Raw genomic sequence first — 20,182 nt, 5'->3', positions numbered from 1 at the left:
AATCATCAAATTGTTCCATGTCTAATGAAAGAAGTGCTCTTTCGGGTGTAATTGTGACGTCCTTAGCAATGAGGTTAATGTGCTGTGTGACTTGAAGCCAGAGGTTTTTGATTTTTGAACACCCCCAGAAAATATGGTAGAGGTTCCCTTGGTGTCCACGATCTCTCCAGCACAAGGAAGATAGCTCTGTGTTAAAATGCGATAACCTCATCGGGGTATAATACCACCTATTTAACAATTTGAAATAACTCTCATGAAGACCCATTAATATGTTGGAATTGTAAGTGTTTTTGATGGCATCATTCCAGTTCTCGAGACGGATATCAGCACCAAAATCGGACTCCCATCTCTTCATGTATATGTTTTTGTGGCTTGTTAGGTCTTTGAAAACAGATCTATACAAATTACGCAGACTCCAGAGGTTTTTATTTTTAAGGTTGCACAATAGTGAAGATAGCATTTCATAATTCAAAGTCTTCCCTTTTATGAATTTCCAAATTCTGTCTTTCAACAAGGTGTAAAAGACTAGCTCAGATGACGGTAAATTATATTTAACCCTGATCTCACCGAATTTCAGGAACTCCACTCCACTAAAAACATCCCCCACCCTTTTAATTCCAGATTTCCCCCAAACCTCCGGTATCGGGAGATCATCCATCAGTGCCAATGAAGATAGAGGCAACTTTAAGATTTGCTCTGCTTTTTTGATATTATTAGTCGGCTTAATGAGATCCCTCCAGGCTGAGATTATCGGCCGGAATATAGGATGAGATGAGTTCGCACTGGGCTTTTGCAGAAGGAAGTGAAAGAAAAGCTTTTGCATGGAACCTCTATCACTAGCATCTCTCTCCAAGCCATACCAAGCTGGATGCGTCATGTTTTCAGTAAACCAGTGCCAGCTCTGTTTGATGAGCGAGGCCTGATAATAAGCGTATATGTTGGGCAGTCCTGCGCCCCCATGTTTTTTATTTTTGTACATCAAGTCTGCAGATATTCTTGCTTTTTTACCTTTCCAAATAAATAGTCGGATGAGCTCTTGAGCTTTATCAATGGTTTGGCGCGGAAAGCTAACTGGTAAAGTCCTAAATATGTATAAAATTTTGGGATGAATAAAAGTTTTGACTGCCAGAATCTTCCCAAAGATGGAAGTCTCCAGCTGAGCCAAAAAGGATAGATCGCCTGTAATAGTCTTTATAATGCTGTCTAAATTGGCCCTAACTGTGGCTTGGATTGATCCAGATATTCTAATCCCTAGATAGACAATCTCTCCTCCCAAATGAACTGGGTTTGGGCCTTTATTTCTTTAATTTCAGATTGTTTCATGTTTAGAGTTATAAATTTTGATTTGTTTGGGTTTATCTTAAAATAAGATGCTCTAGAGAATTTTTCTAGTTCAACTGAAAGGGCTTTAATGGAGTTTTCAGGATCCAGTAGCATGAGTAATAGATCATCTGCGAATAATCCAATTTTAAAATTTCGTGATGGCAGTTCAAAGTCTTTAATATCATTGTTTATTCTTATTTTTTCGGCTAGGGGCTCTATGGCAAGCACAAATAGAAGGGGGGACAGGGGGCACCCCTGTCTCGTGCCATTGGTAATGTCGAACGGGTCGGAGAGGAAATTGTTTGCATAAATCCTGGCACTAGGACCCAAGTATAAGGCGAAGACTGTTGATAGAAACTTCTCGTCAAAGCCAAATCTAGCGAGAGTTGCTTTTAAGTAAAGCCAGTTTAGTCTATCAAACGCCTTCTCGGCGTCCAGTGCCAGAAAAGCAGTTTGGGTTCTCAGGTTGTTCGCTAAATTTATCAGATTCAACACCCTTCTAGTTCTGTCTGAGGCCTGGTGGCCCTCTGTAAAGCCTATTTGATCATCTGCCAACAGACGTGGAAGGATGTTTTTTAATCGGTTTGCAATGATCTTTGAGTAGATTTTAATATCGCTATTTAAGAGTAATATTGGCCTTAGCTCTGTATCCTCTCGGGGTCCCACCCCTCCTTTGGAATCATGATAATTGTTGCCTCTAACATCTCCTTTGGGAAGGAACCACGATAGGACGCCAGATCAAAGACAGAAGCCAGCTGTGGAGCCAGAACTTTTGAAAAGGATTTATAGTAGTCTCCAGAGAAGCCATCTGGCCCTGGTGATTTTTGGGACTGCAGTTTCTTGATAACGTCAACAATTTCTCTCTCTGTAAAGGGGCTATTGACATAATTCAAGTCCAGCTCATCGACTCTTGGTAGATCGATACTCTGTAGAAAAGAATCTACAAAATTCGAGTTAACCACCGGTGTTTGGGGGTCATCTTTCAGGTTATAGAGATTTTTAAAGAATTCTGCAAACGAGTTGACAAGGTCCCTAGGGTGAGTTTTGGGGTCACCCGGGGGAGATACTATCTTATATATTCTCCTTTTAATTCCTTCTCTTTTTAATTTCCTCATCATAAACCTGGTAGGCTTGATAAGAGACGCATACAATTTGTACCTAGATGCTTTGATGACTGCATCATATTCCTGGTAGATTTCAGATCTCAAACTCTGTCCAAGTCTCAAAATCTCAGCCTGGACGGTCTGGGAAGGAACTTTTAAGTTTGTTTGTTTTTTCTCTAGATCATTAATTTGGGCCTGTAGGTTTGTAATATTTTCCCTATTTCTCTTCTTATGTTTAGAAAGAATTTGCATAAGACACCCCCTCAGGACCGCTTTATGGGCGTTCCAGACCGTGAACTGATCTACTTCACCAGGTACGTTTTCCTTGAAGTAGTTTAAGAGAGCATTTTCTATCTCTTGTTTGTACTCTGGTATATATAGCAAAGCTGAGTTAAGCTTCCAGCGTAATGGTTTGTCAGGAGGCGGACCCACAAGGAAGTCAATGAAAACCGGGGTATGATCCGAGATGGACTTCTGCATGAAGCGAATGTCCGTAATTTTGGACAGAGTGAATATGTTAGTAAGTAGGAGATCTATCCTGAAAGCTGTCTTATGTACATCTGAAAAGTGAGAATACTCAAGTGACGATGTATTCAAGCAGCGGAAAGCATCATAAAGCTCATTTTGAATTAACCAGTTTTTAAAACTGGGACCTTGTGGCAAACTAAAGAGGATGAATCAATGCTGCTATCTGGGACAATATTAAAGTCGCCCAAAAAGATGAGTTCGCCTGTTTTAACTTTGTCGATTTTTTTGATAAGCTTGTTCAAGAAACGAATGTGTCCCTTGTTGGGTGTGTATACATTCACTATTGTGCATGGCCTTTCATGGAGTAAGCATATGAGTATATGAAACCTGCCCAAGGAGTCTGGTATTTCTTTGATGAGCTGAAAAGGAATGGTGCCACCTACCAATGTGATGACCCCAGCCTTTTTCTTTGTGGAGAGTGACTTGTACATGTGTGGGAAGTTCTTGTGCTGGAAGACTGGGCGTCTATCGGAAGCCAGTTTAACCTCCTTAAGGCATACCAATTCGGTCCGGGTTTGGTTGATCTCCTTCAATACCACATACCTCTTATTCGGACTGTTGAGCCCCCTAACATTGTACGATAAAATTTTCATCGTTAGAATGCAATATCAAAACAGGAAAGGGAAACAAATAGAACAATGAAATACAGAAAAAAAAATTAAGAACTTGAGAGTTCTCCTGGAGGACTCCAAACTGGTTGGTGTCTCACCTTAGATCGGGGGAAAAACGAGAAAAAAAATTAAGTGGCAAGTTCTCACAGTGACAACGATAAACTGTAATTACGGGTACTAATATTCATGTTCAGGAAAAGGAAATAATAGTGACCCCCAAATAAATTCAAACACAAGACAAAGATCAAACCTAGTCCCTATCTCTAAAGGATGGCTCATCCATCAGGAATTTAAGAAACTTCTGACTCTCATGTCGAGTATAGATGGGGTAGTGTTTATCTTTATACCAGACTGAAAGCTTGGTAGGGAAACCCCATCTATATGACACTCTAAGTTCCCTAAGTTTAGAGGTCAGATCTCTGAAGGAGCTTCTTGCGTCCATAGTCTCTTTGGAAAAGTCTTGGAAAATCTTAAGATCCTTATAAGGCTCAGGAGGTGAACCTCTCTCTCGCAAAGATTTTAAAACCTTCTCCTTGGTTTCAAAGAAATGGACCCTGAGGATAGTGTCCCTGGGCTTTTCCTGTGGGACCCCTTTGGGATGTGGGAGGTGGTGTATACGATCGATATTGACTTCTAATTCTGCCAATTTTGGCGATAATTTTTAAACAAATTTTTGGTGTAATCAGAGAGATCTGCCTGGGAGACCGACTCAGGGATACCTCGTATCTTTAAGTTATTTCTCCTGCTTCGGTCTTCCAGATCTGTCAATTTGTTTTTAAGGGAAATAACCTCCTTTTTGAGGAGTGAATTCTCCTTTGAGAGGTAAACTATATCCCTCCCCGCCTGTACCATCTTTACATCATATTTCTCAACCTTTTGGCGAAGATTTCTGCAAGTTTCCTGTAGGGCCTTGGCCTGAGTCTCAAACCCTATTTTTAGGGCATCACTGAAGGACTGGAAGAGATCCGCCATGAATCCTTCAGTGGCTTGTTTGTCGGACCCCTTGTATTCCCCCAGGTTAATGGATGGAGGAGGAACCTCAAACGAAGGGAATGGACCTCCATTATCCCTCCTAGGCTTCTGCCTTTCAGGGCTTGTGTTTGGAGTATAGTCAGCTGAGACACTGTCGGAGTCCTCAGATGACAGACTCCCAATGTTTTCCTGATCGCCTGATCCCTTCCTTTTGTTTGATTTGGAAGTGTCCATTTCCTCCCTAAGAGTCTCAATTGGAGGGGGGGTTTAATGTTGCCCCCTAAATTTTTATTTTTTGAGGCGTTTCAGGTTGTGTTTTAGATAGTGTTTTGATCAATGAGCTATTAGTACCTGATCCCCTTTTGCAACTTTGACAGATGCAGGGTTCTGAGTTTTTTTAGATAAGGCATTTTTGGGTTCAGGGGTGACCTAGATTTTATTGGGCTTAGCAAATTAGAGATATCGTTGTATGATTTAGAGTGTGCCCCAAAATTGTGCCTCGTGACCCTGTGTGGGTTATTGGAAGCTCTACCCCTACCTGACTGCATCTTGGTTTGCCACAAACCCTTCCCAGACATCAGATCTATGACCTAGGCATGGCCTGGGCTCTGAGCATGTAGGAGGCAAGAGCTCTAAGCTCCCACAGTCACACACTAAAGCAACAAAAAAGCGTGCAAAGGCTTAACAAAAAAAACCCATACTGGACCCTATTCTATTCCTGAAACTCTGGTGCACATTCTGAGCCTAAAACTAGGACCCTGGTCCAAAGGAGACCGAAGATATGAACTTTTAAAAGTTTGGGACAGTAGTGGTGTAGGAGAAACAGAGGGACATCACCCTCCCACCATTTGCCTTCCTGGAAGTGACTGGAGTGCTACTGTGGGCTGTATATAAGCCAGAACTGATCTGGAGGCTCATAGCCAGTAATAAGGCCAATAAGGACTTTATTTGGAATCCTCCTGGTAAGGCACAACTGATTCTAACTGACTGCAATGTTTTTTGCCTGCGGGGTGTAGAGAATAATGGCACGGCTGCGGCGGAGGGATACGGAACTATGCACAATCTCCCCTCTGGATTTCTGACTGAGTGCCGCCGAAATCAGGAAGTTCCACGGCCAGGTTGAAGAGAGCGGGGGCAGAGGAGCTGATCTGGACCCTTTCTGGACTGACACACCGAGGATATAAGTAGAGGACACCGGCGGGGATGACTTTCTTGTCACAGCAGAGAGGCGGAGGGATACCACTGGACCCATTGAACAGACATCAGAACGGCTAAGAACAGCGTTCCACAGCCACATTGAGGACCGGACAGGGGGCAACAAGCACAGGGGGAGCCTCTGAAGACAGCAGAGGTGAGGCACATCCGAGTTTGGGCCACTAGATCTGGCTGCTGATTAGTGCTCACAGCCGCAATAGACTTCAATGGGAAGTAGATCTGACCGCTCCCAGCTTCCAGCCTGTCAGCACTGAGCAGACCTGACGTCACAGGCCCTGCAGCGTTCAGTCAGCGGTCTCCCCTGTGACAGGCACAGATACTCCCACAAACTGTACAACACAGCAGAGACTTAACCACAGGGGTACTGGGGAAAGTACACAGGCACTCTTTATCCCCATATAGTGTCCCTAGGGATTGTTCACTGGCTGCTTTCAGCATATCAGCGGCGCAGGCATACAATATAACAGAGTCTGCAGTTCATGGCTGGTGGTTCCGGTGCCTGGTATCCATCTGACCAGTGAATTATAACAGAAGATTATCTTTATTTCAACTGAGGATCAGAGATACAGTGGGCTGCTGATATTGATACTGCAGAATTATGTGACTTTACTCGCTCTCACTGAGGGTCTCTCTGTTAACTCCTTTGGGAAACTTGCTTTTTGACCATTTTTCTTAACTTGTTAGAGTGTACATTTTTTAACCCCTTCCCATCTTGTATAATCCAGCCAAATGGCAGCCAGTTGACCACCATTTCAATGGATTCACCAGAAGCAAATCAAAAGAATTTGTCCTCTGACAAATCTGAATTTTTTGCATCATTCCAAGTGAAATTGATTTGCCTCAAATCAGTTAGCTAAATTTTTAGTATTCCTATTTCAGCCATTCATGTCATATCTGCAAGATATGCCTATAATTAACAAAAGGCGTATGTATAACCTCTAGGCTCAACATCTATCTCCTGAGAAAACATCATGCTGGCTTGTGTAATTCCATTAGTCCCATAAAGATGAATGCAAATAGCAGTCCACATGCATGGGCATCTATCCCTTTATTCCCCACCTGGCAGGTGTTAGCCCCTCACATGGGTTCTCATCAGACACATACACTTACACTGATGTCTAATAGTATATATATATATATATATATATATCAGTTTTGCATTTTAAAACATAGACAAAACATATTCCAGAAGTTTACTGTGCAGTGCCTGGTGTGAAAAGTACCCTTCCCAGAATGCAAATAACCAGACTAAGCTCTGTGCTGGCATTGAGACAGTATATCCAGGACATAATTTTAAATATAGCTCAAAGCTGTAAAAAAGAGCTTTTCCACCTGAAAATATATATTTATTAACAATTATTATTATTATTATTATAGCCACTTGAAAAAAAATCACTTAACTTTACAACTTGCTTGTTAAGAATATATAAGATATTTTTGTGACCACCACATGTTTTATGAGAAGCTTGGAACTTATAGTGAAAAGTCAATGTGTAGTAGACAATAATGTACGTTACTCTGAAAAAAATGGGTAAGTGTTCTAGTAGGGTTCCAATTCATGAAAGTAAGTAGTTGAAAACTCAGAACTCAAGTAGATGTAATAAAGAAACGATATTCATTCATGCAATCTAATAAATCCAAAATTATATTTACGTTTTGGTGCTATGTCTGGAACTTCATCAGAATGATGCAGATTGCGTGAGTGAGGTGGAGGAAGGATGCTGGCAACATTATAGAAAGCATTACATATGTTCCTCAGCCCCTATATACAGCCTCCTTCTATAGTAAATGCTCCTTATCCCCTGTATGTAGCCTACATATGCGGTAAATTGCTCCTCAGGCCTTGTATACAGCCTCCATATGCAGAGCATCACTCACCAGTCCCTGTATAAAGCTCCTATATGCAGCACATCACTCCTCAGACTCTGTGTACAGTCTCCTTATACAGTACATCGTTCCTATAGCTTCTGTATGCAGTCTCCATATGGAGTACATTGCTCACAGCCTGTGTATACGGCCTCTTTTTGCAGTAATTGGCTCCTCAGCCGCTATATACAGCCTCCATCTGTAGTGCATCACTCCTCAGTTGTTATGAATGAGTCACCGTAGGAGGCAAAAGCAGAAATACAAGCTAAGTCCAGAAAACCAGAGAAGTTGGCAACTATCAGATTGCAGACCCCTGAACCTATCAACACAACTAGCAGAAGCCGTGGGGGGTTCCTACGATGCCCTAGACCCCTCGATCACAGCCGGAGAATTACATAGGCCTAAAGAAAGAAAGGGGAAATCTAAACTGCCCCAGAGCAGACCCCAAAGCAATAGGCAGCCCCCAACATATAATGACGGTGAAGCAAGATGAAAATACTAACACAGACAGAAAGATAGACTGAGCAAAGACGGGGCCTAAAACTACCTAGATAGGAAAGGACAGGAAGGCTGCTGTCTGCAATCTGCCAAAACCCTATCACAAACATAAGCCAACAAGCTGATATGAAAAGGCCCTGAAGCAGCTAGGCTTCAAAAACTAAATCAGCACTCAGGTATTTTCAGAAGACAGAGCTAAATGAATTCAGCACACCCCAGCAGGGAATGGCAGAAATCCAGAAAAACAAAGCAAAACAAAGACAAAGCACCAAAGCAAAAGGCCGAGCAGCAAACTTAGCTTTAGAGGAGCAGGAATTCAGACTGGTCTCCAAGGATCCCACAGAGAAATCACCCGCAGAGCAGAAGGGCGTCGGCAGCCTTATATCCAGTCAGTAACTCCACTCACCCAGTCATCATCATCAGCCTCAGGTGTTTGATAATCAGGCTCACTACCTTTCTTTCCCAGAAGAGGGAGTTCCTCGGGCCTCAGTAATGAAGGGAAAAATGAACTCACAACATCAGTATCTGCACACTTCATCTATTTAATCTCTTCCTCTCTTGATTATCTCCTCGTGAAGGAAGAGGCATGTCATCAGATGTGCACTATGTGGCTCAGCGCATGCACGCACAGATCTTCCTGATGCAGCCGTAAATTTAAAGGTACAACACCATTGAGGCATGCTCAGGGCTGCTATGTGCCTCAGCAACACTGTACTTTCCATTAAATCATCACGATAACATCTTAAAGATAGTGAGGTGTCTGCCGGTGATTTAATACAACACTGATAAGGCACTCAGCAACCGCACGGCCCTGAACAGTTTTTAGGAGACCAGCCTTGGTGGCATTGCCCCTCTGACCCCTCCCCAACCCACCTTAGATTCTAATACTAAGAATAATGTGCCTTTCACTTGAAAAAAAATGCAAAGCCAGTCTTTGATAATCATTCTTGTTTATTTTTCCATTGTTCTTGCATTTTTTTTTACTAGACACGCAAGATTTCTTTTACATGAGTTTTTAATAAAGATGCATTAAACTATTTCACTGCATCAGTATTTCCAGTCAAATATGTAATTCATGAATATGCAATGGATTTTCTTTCTATATCTCTACTGTTCAAGCAAGCACAAAAGAGAAAAAAACCCAGAAATGAAACATGTTTTTTTACTTTTAGCTTTAAACTGAAAATTAGACATTTTAATGTAGCACACATAAAAGCCTATCAAGACGTCCAGGGAAGAAAGAATGTCTAAAGGTTAATGGAATTACACTCTTCCTTTGGTTATGTTAGTAGTTAGTTTAGTTTAAGTATTTTTTCTTGTACACTTTATAGTATATTATAAATGTACTTACATTATGCAATTATGCATACTTGTCACCTTTTTGTTAAAACATGGTAAATTATGTCCTTTTCAGTTTCCTTGCTAGTGCAGAAGTTTACAAATAGAGATCTATACTCTGCTTTTATGTTAAAGATAAAAATAAGTGCATATCTCTAGAAGTCAAAGTCGCTATTGTAAATGGAAACCTGAAAAAGATAGCTTTTATAGAGATGCAAAAGTGGAATAGGAAAGACCAGGCAGTACAAGTAGGAGTAGGGCAACATAATGAAGAGTAGTATGGTTGATGGAGAAGAAAAGGACAAAGAAAAGGAGATAAAGTGAAGTTCACCCATAGTCACAGATACACTAGGTGCCAGATGCTAAGGAGGGTGCACCAACTGCTCATTTATAGCAGCTTATGAAAGTATTCACCACCCTTGGCGTTTTTGGTGTTTTGCTAACTCAAAACCTAGAATTTCACTGATTTTTTTGATGAGAAGCATCAGTTCATATAAAGGACATGCCTACAACTGTGAACATTTGGGTTTCCTTTTTGTGAATCAAGCAAATAGGACAAAATAACTGAAAACTTCAATGTGTATAACTATTCACCCCTAAAGTCAGTACTTTGTAGAGCCTCCTTTTGCAGCATTTACAGCTGCAAGTCGCTTTGGATAAGTGTCTTTGAGCTTTCCACATCTGGCCAATAGGATTTTTGCCCATTCCGCAAGGCAAACCTGCTCCAGCTCCTTCAGGTTAGATGGTTTCCTCTGATAAACCGCAATCTTCAAGTCTGACCACATATTCTTACCTGGATTAAGGTATGGGCTTTGACTAGAGTTCTAGTGAGCTGCCATCTCTAAGCAAATTTGTTGTGCTACCATGCTCTTTCCATTTTATGATGGATTTAATGGTCCTCCTAGGTATTATCAGAGATTTTTTTTATAACCCAATCCTGACATGCACTTCTCTACAACTTTGGACCTGACTTGTTTGGTCTTCATAGCGTGGTTTGGATAGTGCTGCTTCTTGTTTAATGGTGTTTCAGCCTCTGTGGGTTTTCATAAAAGGTGTATATATACTGATAGTCCATGTGACACTTAGATTGCACACACGTGAACAAAGCATATGACTTGTGAAGGCAATTGCTTGTACAAGAAACGTTTAGGGACTTCATCGCAAAAGGGGTGAACATATATGCACATGCCAAGTTTTAGTTATTTGATCCCTTAAATCTAATTTATGACTATATTTTTCTAACTTCACCACCTCAAACAATTTAGTGCTGATGCATTGCACACAAATATGATTACAAAAATATTTACACACAGGTTGTACTGTAACACAATAGGAAAAAGCCAATAGGGAAAATACTTCTGCAAGGCATTGTAGATACCAGGTGAGAAGAGTGAACTGAACCTTTGCCTTGGCTGAAGCACAGCCCATCCTCATCTCTTTTTAAGGCTTCAGTCAGATGTCAGTGTTGCACGTACCTGTTCTATCCATTTTTTTCATGGACACAACACTTACCAATTATAATCTATGGTGCTGTTCTCATATTCATGTTTTTCACTCCCCGTGTGTCTGGAAACAAGTCTGTTTTTCTGTCAGCATGGAAAAAAAGGACTAATAAAATTCTATGCATCTATGCAACTGTGCAACACCTACAGCACACATATGGCATCAGTATGCCATCCGTATTGCATCCGTGTGGAGTCCGTGTTTATCATTGAAAGTACAGTGGGTACGGAAAGTATTCAGACCCCTTTAAATTTTTCACCCTTCGTTTCATTGCAGCCATTTTGTAAATTCAAAAAACTTAATTTTTTCTCATTAATGTACACTCTGCACCCCATCTTGACTGAAGAAAATGAAGAAATTTTTGCAAATTTATTAAAAAAGAAATACTGAAATATCACATGGTCATAAGTATTCAGACCCTTTGCTCAGTATTGAGTAGAAGCACCCTTTTGAGCTATTACAGCCATGTGTCATCTTGGGTATGATGCAACAAGTTTTTCGCACCTGGATTTGGGGATCCTCTGCCAGTCTTCATTGGAGATCCTCTACAGTTCCATCAGGTTGGATGGTGAACGTTGGTGAACAGCCATTTTCAGGTCTCTCCAGAGATGCTCAATTGGGTTTAGGTCAGGCTCTGGCTGGGCCATTCAAGAATGGTCACAGAGTTGTTCTAAAGCCACTCCTTTGTTATTTTATCTGTGTGCTAAGGGTCATTGTCTTGTTGGAAGGGGAACCTTCGGCCAAGTCATAGGTCCAGAGCACTTTGGAAGAGGTTTTCATCCAAGATGTCTCTGTACTTGGCCACATTCATGTTTCCTTCAATTGCATCCAGTCATCCTGTCCCTGCAGCTGAAAAACACCCCATAGCATGATACTGCCACCACCATGTTTCACTGTTGAGATTATATTGGGCAGATGAAGAGCAGTGCCTGGTTTTGTCCACACATACCACTTAGAATTATCACCAAAAAGTTCTATCTTCATCTCATCTGACTAGAGAATATTAATTCTCATAGTCTGGGAGTCATGTTTTTTAGCAAACTCTATGTGTGCTTTCATATGTCTTGTACTGAGGAGAGGCTTCCGTCAGGTTACTCTGCCATTAAGGCCTGACTGGTGGAGGGCTGCAGTGATAGTTGACTTTGTGGAACTATTTCCCATCTCCCTACTGCATCTGTGGAGCTCAGTCAAAGTGATCTTGGGGTTTTTCTTTATCTCTCTCACCAAGACCCTTCTCCAACGATTGCTCAGTTTGGCTGGACGGTCAGGTCTAGGAACAGTTCTGGTGACCCCAAACTTCTTCCATTTAAAGGGAATCTGTCACCTATTTTTTGGCATATGAGCTGCGGTCTGTAATACTGTAGATAAGCCCCCGATGTAACCTGAAAGAGAAGAAAAATGAGTTATATTATACTCACCCAGGGGCAGTCCGGGTCCGGTCCAGGTCCAATGGGTGCTGCGGTCCGGTCAGGCACCTCTCATCTTCTAGCAATGACATCCTCTTCTTTGCTCCCTGTCGTGGCTCTGGCTCAGGTGTACTGCTCTGCCCTGTTGAGCGCAGAGTAGAGTACTACAGTGCGCAGGCGGCGGACCAGGTCAGAGAGGTTCGGCGCCTGCGCACTGCAGTACTCTGCTCTGCCCTCAACAGGGCAGCGCAGTACGCCTGCGCCGGAGCTGTGAAGGAAAGCAAAGAAGAGGACATCATCGCTTGAAGATAGGAGGTGCCGGACAGGACCTCAACACTCATCAGACCTGGACCGCACCTGGGTGAGTATAAAATAACTCACTTTTCTTCTCTTTCAGTTTACATCGGGGGCTTTTTCTACAGCATTACAGAATGCTGTAGATAAGCCCCTGATGGTGGTGCCCACATCTCATATGCCAAAAAATTGATGACAAATTCCCTTTAAGGATTATGGAGGCCATTGTGCTCTTAGGAACGTTTAGTATTGCAGAATTTCTGTGCCTTGCTGCAATTCTGTCTCTGAGCTTTTTGGCCAATTCCTTTCACCTCATGATTCTCATTTGGTCTGACATGCACTGTGAGCTGTGAGGTCTTATATAGACAGATGTGTGCCTTTACAAATCAAGTCATATCAGTTTATTTAAACACAACTGGACTGTAATTAACGAGCAGAACCATGTCAAGGAGGATCACAAAGAAATGAACAGCATATGACTTAAATATGAGTGCCTGAGCAAAGGGTCTGAATATTTTGTAACATAGCAACATAGCTGTCAAGGCCAAAAAAAGACGTTTGTCCATCTAGTTCAGCCTATATTCTATCAGAATAAATCCTCAGATTTACATCCTTCTAAAGAACCAGGCCTCGACCTGAGTTCGCCATCACCACCTCCCCAGACAAGGAATTCCAGATTCTCACTGCCCTAACAGTAAAGAATCCTCTTCTATTTTGGTGAAAAAACCTTCTCTCCTCCAGACGCAGAGAATGTCCCCTTGTGACCGTCACCTTCCTTGATATAAACAGATCCTTGGAGAGATATTTGTATTGTCCTCTTATATACTTATGCATGGTTATTAGATTGTCCCTCAGTCGTCTTTCTACTAGACTAAATAATCCTAATTTTGCTAATCTCTCTCGGTATTGTAGTTCCCCCATCCCCTTTATTAATTTTGTTGCTCTCCTTTGTACTCACCATAGTTCCATTATATCCTTCCTGAGCACCGGCGCCCAAAACTGGACACAGTTTGTCATGCGCGGTCTATCCAGGGATTTGTACAGAGGCAGTATATTGCTCTCATCATGTGTATCCAGACCTCTTTTAATGCACCCCATGATCCTGTTTGCCTTGGCAGCCTCTGCCTGGCACTGGCTGCTCCAGGTAATAATTACATGTGATATTTCCGTTTTTCTTTTTCAGTAAATTTAAAAAAAAATCAACATTTCTGTTTTTTTCAATCAAGATGGGGCACAGAGTGTACATTAATGAGAAAAAAATGAACACTTTTGAATTTACCAAATGGCTGCAATGAAAAAAGAGTGAAAAATTTAAAGGGGTCTGAATATTTTCCGTACCCACTGTATAGGAGAAGCTTTGTCATTTATTTATTTTTTTACCAATCCATAAAAAACACAGATAACAAACTGATGGTAAAAGCAGACACATGGATGACACACTGATGCACAACACTGATGATAAAGTACCATTTTTTCAAAATACATGTTTGAACAATGACATGTGATTGTAGCCTAATGGAAACTTTTTCTCTTTTGCAGCAAAAGAAATGCTAGGATATAGTATTGAACATTTGGCTTAAAGTAAATATCTGTATTTGAAAAAAACCCCTCTAATTAAAAAATATTTTTTCATGAAAAAAAGTTGTATGTGATGCATTGCCAGACTTTCCACTAAAGAGGAAGCTCATTTTAGTGATATCTAACAAATAATAATATATGGACAAAGATTTGTCTTATACAAAAACCAATTTGAAAGGTATAATACATTCACGTTCATGTTGAGAATAATGGAACCTTCTATTCATAAAATACCAAACTACTGGATATCTGACAGTATGGAATATTCAGTAATATAAAACAAATCTTAAAAGATCACGACAGGTCTAGCAGAACGATTACAAATCATATCTAGAGATGAACACATTTAGAGGAGTAAAATTGAATTCTCGAATTTTACAAAAATTCATTCTCTCTGGAATGCTGATTTTCTCAATTCGTTCATCTTACATTCAGTAAAATGGGCACCAGCTTTGAACGCCATTTTGCTTAACAGTAACAGTAACAGTAACTTAGCTTAACTTTGCTGCTCACCTATCCCTGCTGCCCTCTCTGTCATGCACATCCTCTTAAGTCTCTTTACTCCAGGCTCTTGCTTCTGAATCAACAAGGCCTCTGTGGTCACTGTACACTCTGCCAATACAGTGCACATCCTGATGTTATGACGCTTGTCACCCAAGTGATGACACAGAACACGGTGATGTCGAAGACAAAAGTCGAGCCAGAAGCCATGACCTGGAGTGAAGAGGCCAACTTGGATTGGTGTGATAGAGGAAGAGGAAAAGAAGAGGTGCAGAGGAAAGGATGACAGACTATGGGGATTGGAGGACAGATGAGTGGCGAGGTGAAAATGATTTTTTTTAACATCTTATGTTTGTTCTAGGGTTTGCGAATTTCAATATTGTCAGATTCAAATGTCTCTTATCATAGCAGATCAGTGAAATCCATCATGTATCCTAAAAAGTGGGCAGAATTTTGCAAGTACATTCATTACTCACAACTTGTACCGTTACCTGCGTTCATGTTATCTGCTGAAAAGTTTATTAGGGTGTACATATAATATTTCATCAAAGAAAGCAGTGATGGGCTTTTGACTTAGCATTCAAATAGGAACTAAATGTTCTATGTGATTTGATTATTGGAGGGGTCTTACTGTTACAAATTCTAGTTCTCCTTTTGCCTCTAGCTGGTTAAAATAAAAAAATCAGCGGTTACTCACCCTCCCTGGATCCTTCATTGCTTCTACACTTACTGACATCATATCTACAGTGCTGCAGCCAATCGCAGATCTCAGTGGTAAAACTAAGGTAGAAGGTATGCGCCATTGAGCTCAGTGATTGGCTACACTGTTGTTCGTGTGATGTCACATCTGTAGTCAATCAACAAAGACCAGGTAAGCAGCCGAGAGGCAGCGCTGGACCTGGGGAGGGTAAGTAAAGAGTTTTTTTTCTTTGTACAAGGTTCAGTGAGCAAAAAATAGGTAAATGGACACAACACCTTTAAACATTCTTCAGGCCTCATTTCCAGCATTATCAAGACCATTTTATTTTTCTTTTCTGTTTGATTGGTCATTACCACAGTATTTCCTGTGGATGGAATTTCGAAGCAGATTACCTTGATAGACATCTTCCAATTGTGATTTATTTTTCTACTGTACTGTAGTAAGTAGGCTATCTTCCAATCTGTACTTTGTAATATCACATTGCTGCACTAATGTGCCCAATTTGTTACATTCTATGGAAAATCTGTTCAGCGGCATAAGAGATATTTATGTCTAAACTTCAGTTTGATTAATCAAGCTTTGGTTTTGCTTTGAGACGTAATCCTTTGTTACATCCTGGTACATATCTTCAAGGTTTCTATCTTTTGCATTTAAATGAGTTTAGATTGCTTGAAAATGGCAAGAGTTATAAGAAACCTTCCAGTATTTAGCAATTGTTTTTATTCTTTTATCTAAGAGATGCAAAGAGTAAGTTGAACTGTTATACTGTACTCTGTGATTCTAATACTGCTTCTACATTCTGAGCCTGTGACTGATTGTAATAAAACATAAAAGAACACAATGACAATGACTTATGCTTTTCTTCCCACTCACTAGACTGTACATTTGCTCTCCAAGGGCAAGTATAGGAGCAGCATGCTGACAAGCCGAGCGGGATCAATATGTCATGTAAAGATTAAAGCCATATTCTGCTGTTTAAAGCTTGACCCAGACAAAGATTGTGTAATATGGTGCCCGAGTGATGAACATTTGACCATTCCTATCAACAAGTGTAAACACTCAGGATATATTATTAGGCTTACATGAAATAGGTGCAGTGTACTTATATGTATGTATGTATGGAAAATAAATAAACAATTATATATGTACAGTATATATAGAAAGAGCTATATATAGGTGCTTTTAGATAAATAAACTTTGACATATTTTGATGTGCGTGTGTGTGTACAATACAGACCAAAAGTTTGGACACACCTTCTCATTCAAAGAGTTTTCTTTATTTTCATGACTATGAAAATTGTAGATTCGCTCTGAATGCATCAAAACTATGAAGTAACACATGTGGAATTATATAATTAACAAAAAAGTGTGGAACAACTGGAAATGTGTCTTATATTCTAGGTTCTTCAAAGTAGCCACCTTTTGCTTTGATTACTGCTTTGCACACTCTTGGCATTCTCTTGAAAAAGAGGGTGTTGGATAGTCACAAGCCATCAAACAAAGAAGAACAGCCTAAATTTTTGCGCCAGAAGCAGTATTAAAGACTGGTGGAAAGCATGCCAAGACGCATGAAAGCTGTTTTTAAAAATCATGGTTATTCCACAAAATATTGATTTCAGAACTCTTCCTGAGTTAAAGCATTGGTATTGTTGATTATGAACTTGTTTTCTTTGCATTATTTGAGGTCTGAAAACACTGTTTTCTATTTTGACAATTTTTCTTAGTCAGAAAAAAATACAAGATATATTGTTTGGAAATTCAGAGACAGTTTATAGACTAAAAGAATAATTTACATTTTACTCAAAAAATATACCTCTAAAGAGAAAAATCAGACAAACTGAATTTTTGAAAGTAGTTTCTTAACTTTTGCCAGAACTGCATATATATACAGAGAGAGAGAGAAAAAAAGGAAAAAGAATACAAAGAGCAGCACATTGTATAAATTACTGGGTGCAAAGCCTCCTAGGTGCATACCAGTCCTTTTAATATATAGCAGCACAGCATCAAAGTGTAAAAGGTATAGTTTTAATAGCCCATCATGTATGTACTGTATATATATATTAGCAAAATACCTGCAGCTTCGCTAGTGGATGATTATATGTTAAATTATTGGTTATGCAATCTAAGTTTAAATTTTCAAGTTCACCCTGAAGTTGACATCTTCAGAGTTTACAATTTGTTTTTTGAATTTTTCTTTTTTGTTAGTTTGGCGCTAACAGTTGTTTATGTTTACAAATTTGCCATAACACTTAGGCTAACAAGAAATACTTTTGCACAAATTTTTATTAAACATTAAAATTTACCCTCCTTTCACAAACAAATAGAAAAATTAAGATGGGGACAGCGTAGTGTAACCCTTCACCCCTGTGCCCCCAGTGTAACCTATCAAAGGTAAGTTCATATACAGATACACAGCTGGCTATTGTAGTACTTGTGGAAATCAACATTTTTTGTTTTACCCTTACGTGCATTCTGTATATAAAGCAGAAAATGTGTGTCCTGAAGGATCACAAATCTCGCGTACGAAAACTGCCTCACAGACTGTTGTAGCTTTTTTTTAAACATTAATAAAGACAATTTCTAAAGTGTATTCGGTGTATAGTGGTCTTAGTGTAGGCGCATAGAGTCAGCTGCAGGTACAGCCCTCAACCACATAGGGAAATGTAAAGCTACAGAAAAAGAACAATGTACCCGCGCTCTGAGACAAAATGCATAGGTTAAACACTGAATGATATTAAATACCTGTGTGACGGACTCAGCTTCTGCTGAGCCCATTTTTTGAGTGGATTCTCTGGGTCATGGCACCCACCCACCGAGGGTGAGCTGACCTTGTGAGGAACCACCCCCTATACAGGGAGTGTCAGGGGCAAGGCCAAGGGGGTGAGCCACCACGACCGCTGGGACCAGACGACTGGCTCAGGAGGACATTATGGGAGTGTCTGACGACCAGGGACAAGCAGGAAACAAGATAAGACAAGAGGTAAGTGCAAGGTATCTTCATTAAGAACTTCAGGATAACATTCAGTGCAAATGTGAAAACAAGCAAAACTTGCAAGGTGCGTGCATGGGCACGCCAAGGTCCATAGCATAGTACGTGCCAGGTGGCACGCCTGGGTACAGGCAAAGGCACAATGGCATCGGACTCCAGACAGCTGGCAACGATCGACATGATCAGGGCATCAGGCTGCGGACATCAGCTCCGGAGAGCAGGCCGCAGTCATCAGGCTTACAATCTCTTGCAGCGATCGGCAGGATCCAGGCATCCGGCAGGCAAACCAGGGTTCAGGCATGGAGGCATGACAGATAGCCAGGCATGGTGCGTGTAAGGGAATACGCCAAGGTCCAAGGCTAGGTGCAAGGCAAGGTGCGTGTGAAGGGGACATGCCAGGGTTCAAAGCAAGGTGCAAGGCAAGGTGTCTGTGTAGGCATCACGCCAGGGTAAACAAAACGAGACAGGGTGCATGTGTAGAGACACGCCAAAGCACAAGGTACAAGACATAGTGCGTGTGTAGAGACACGCCAAGGCACAAGGTACAAGACAGAGTGCGTGGGTAAAGATACGCCAAGGCTCAAGGTACAAGACAGTCCTGCGGGTGCAGAGAGATACGCCAGGGTCAGGATTCAAGGCAGAGTCCTTCGCATGCAGAGGGCACGCCAGGGATAGGGTTCAAGGCAGGGTGCGTGCTAGGAGCCATGCCAGGGTTCAAGGCAGGGTGCATGCTAGGAGCCACACCAAGGTTCAAGGCAGGTTGCGTGCTAGGAGCCACCCCAGGGTTCAGGGCAGGATGCATGCTAGGAGCCATGCGGGAGGCACACCTCACTGGCCAGTGCACATGGCTGTACACAAACATGAGGCACTACTATGGCACAGGAGGCGGCCAGGGGAACCCACACTGGGGTTCAAGGCAAGGACAAGCAAGGGACAAGGCAGGACAGGGTACGAAAAATGGAACGGAAACCTAGGCAGAAACAGAGCCAGGTCAGAACTAGAACAGAGTCTAGCAGTGGAGCGTAGGCCGAAGCCCAGAGCCGGGCCAAGGCAGAGCCTTGGGACTAGACATAGAAATGTGCAAGAGAGCACAAAAGGGCAGAGTATGGAAAACCAGGCAGAGACAAGAAGCATGAGAAGTACTACAAGGCTCAGAATAGCAAAGACTAGACATGGCAACAGGCAAGGCAGAGAACAGAGGAAGGACTGCAAGTCAAAGAATAGCTAAGGCAAGACATAGCAAAACAGGCTAAGGCAAAGAACAGCAGAAGGACTACAAGGCAAAGCAAGGCAAGGACAAACATGGCACGAGAGACAAAACAAGACATGGCACGAGACAAGAGGCAGAGTACAAGCACAGAGCGTGTGCAGAGATGCACGACAGGGCAGAGTGCAGGGGCACAGAATACAGGGAGCGACCGAGCAGACCAAACAGCCATGCAGGGAAGCAACACAATAATAAGGCACTGACCGTACGGAGGGGCGGTCAGATATAGCACTATAGCACCTGCAGTTCCGGGTCAGGATCATGGAAGGACTTCAGTTTCAGATCCTCCAGGATCATAGAGAGCAGTCACATGACCAGGGATTCCAGACATGCAGAGATGATTGCAGAACCAGACAGCACTGGAGCCTAAGAAAGGTCACATTGTCAGGGGTTCCAGACATGCAGAGATGATTGTAGAAGGCAGATCAGAAGCGCAGGCATCTTGCAGCCCATGTAGCATCAGACTAAAGGAAGGAAAGAGAGGAATAAT

The 20,182-nt window shown here is 41.6% G+C and overlaps 1 protein-coding gene across 3 annotated transcripts in view; it reads left to right on the top strand.

The window, feature by feature from the left end:
- Positions 1–20,182, top strand: part of SGCZ (sarcoglycan zeta) — a 1,731,118-nt gene that overhangs the window by 274,261 nt on the left and 1,436,675 nt on the right. For 2 of the 3 annotated variants that reach the window (XM_073583598.1, XM_073583596.1), the window contains exon 2: positions 2,666–2,740. The exons of the other annotated variant lie outside the window; for it this stretch is intronic. The gene's annotated coding sequence lies outside the window, so the exon portion shown is untranslated. The remainder of the gene's footprint in view (positions 1–2,665; positions 2,741–20,182) is intronic. 3 annotated transcript variants of the gene reach the window in all.

This window comes from Dendrobates tinctorius, unplaced genomic scaffold (assembly GCF_039654945.1).
Source record: "Dendrobates tinctorius isolate UK_male_01 unplaced genomic scaffold, ASM3965494v1 ptg000079l, whole genome shotgun sequence".
NCBI lineage: Eukaryota > Metazoa > Chordata > Amphibia > Anura > Dendrobatidae > Dendrobates > Dendrobates tinctorius.
This window is presented reverse-complemented; position numbering and strand designations above follow the sequence as displayed.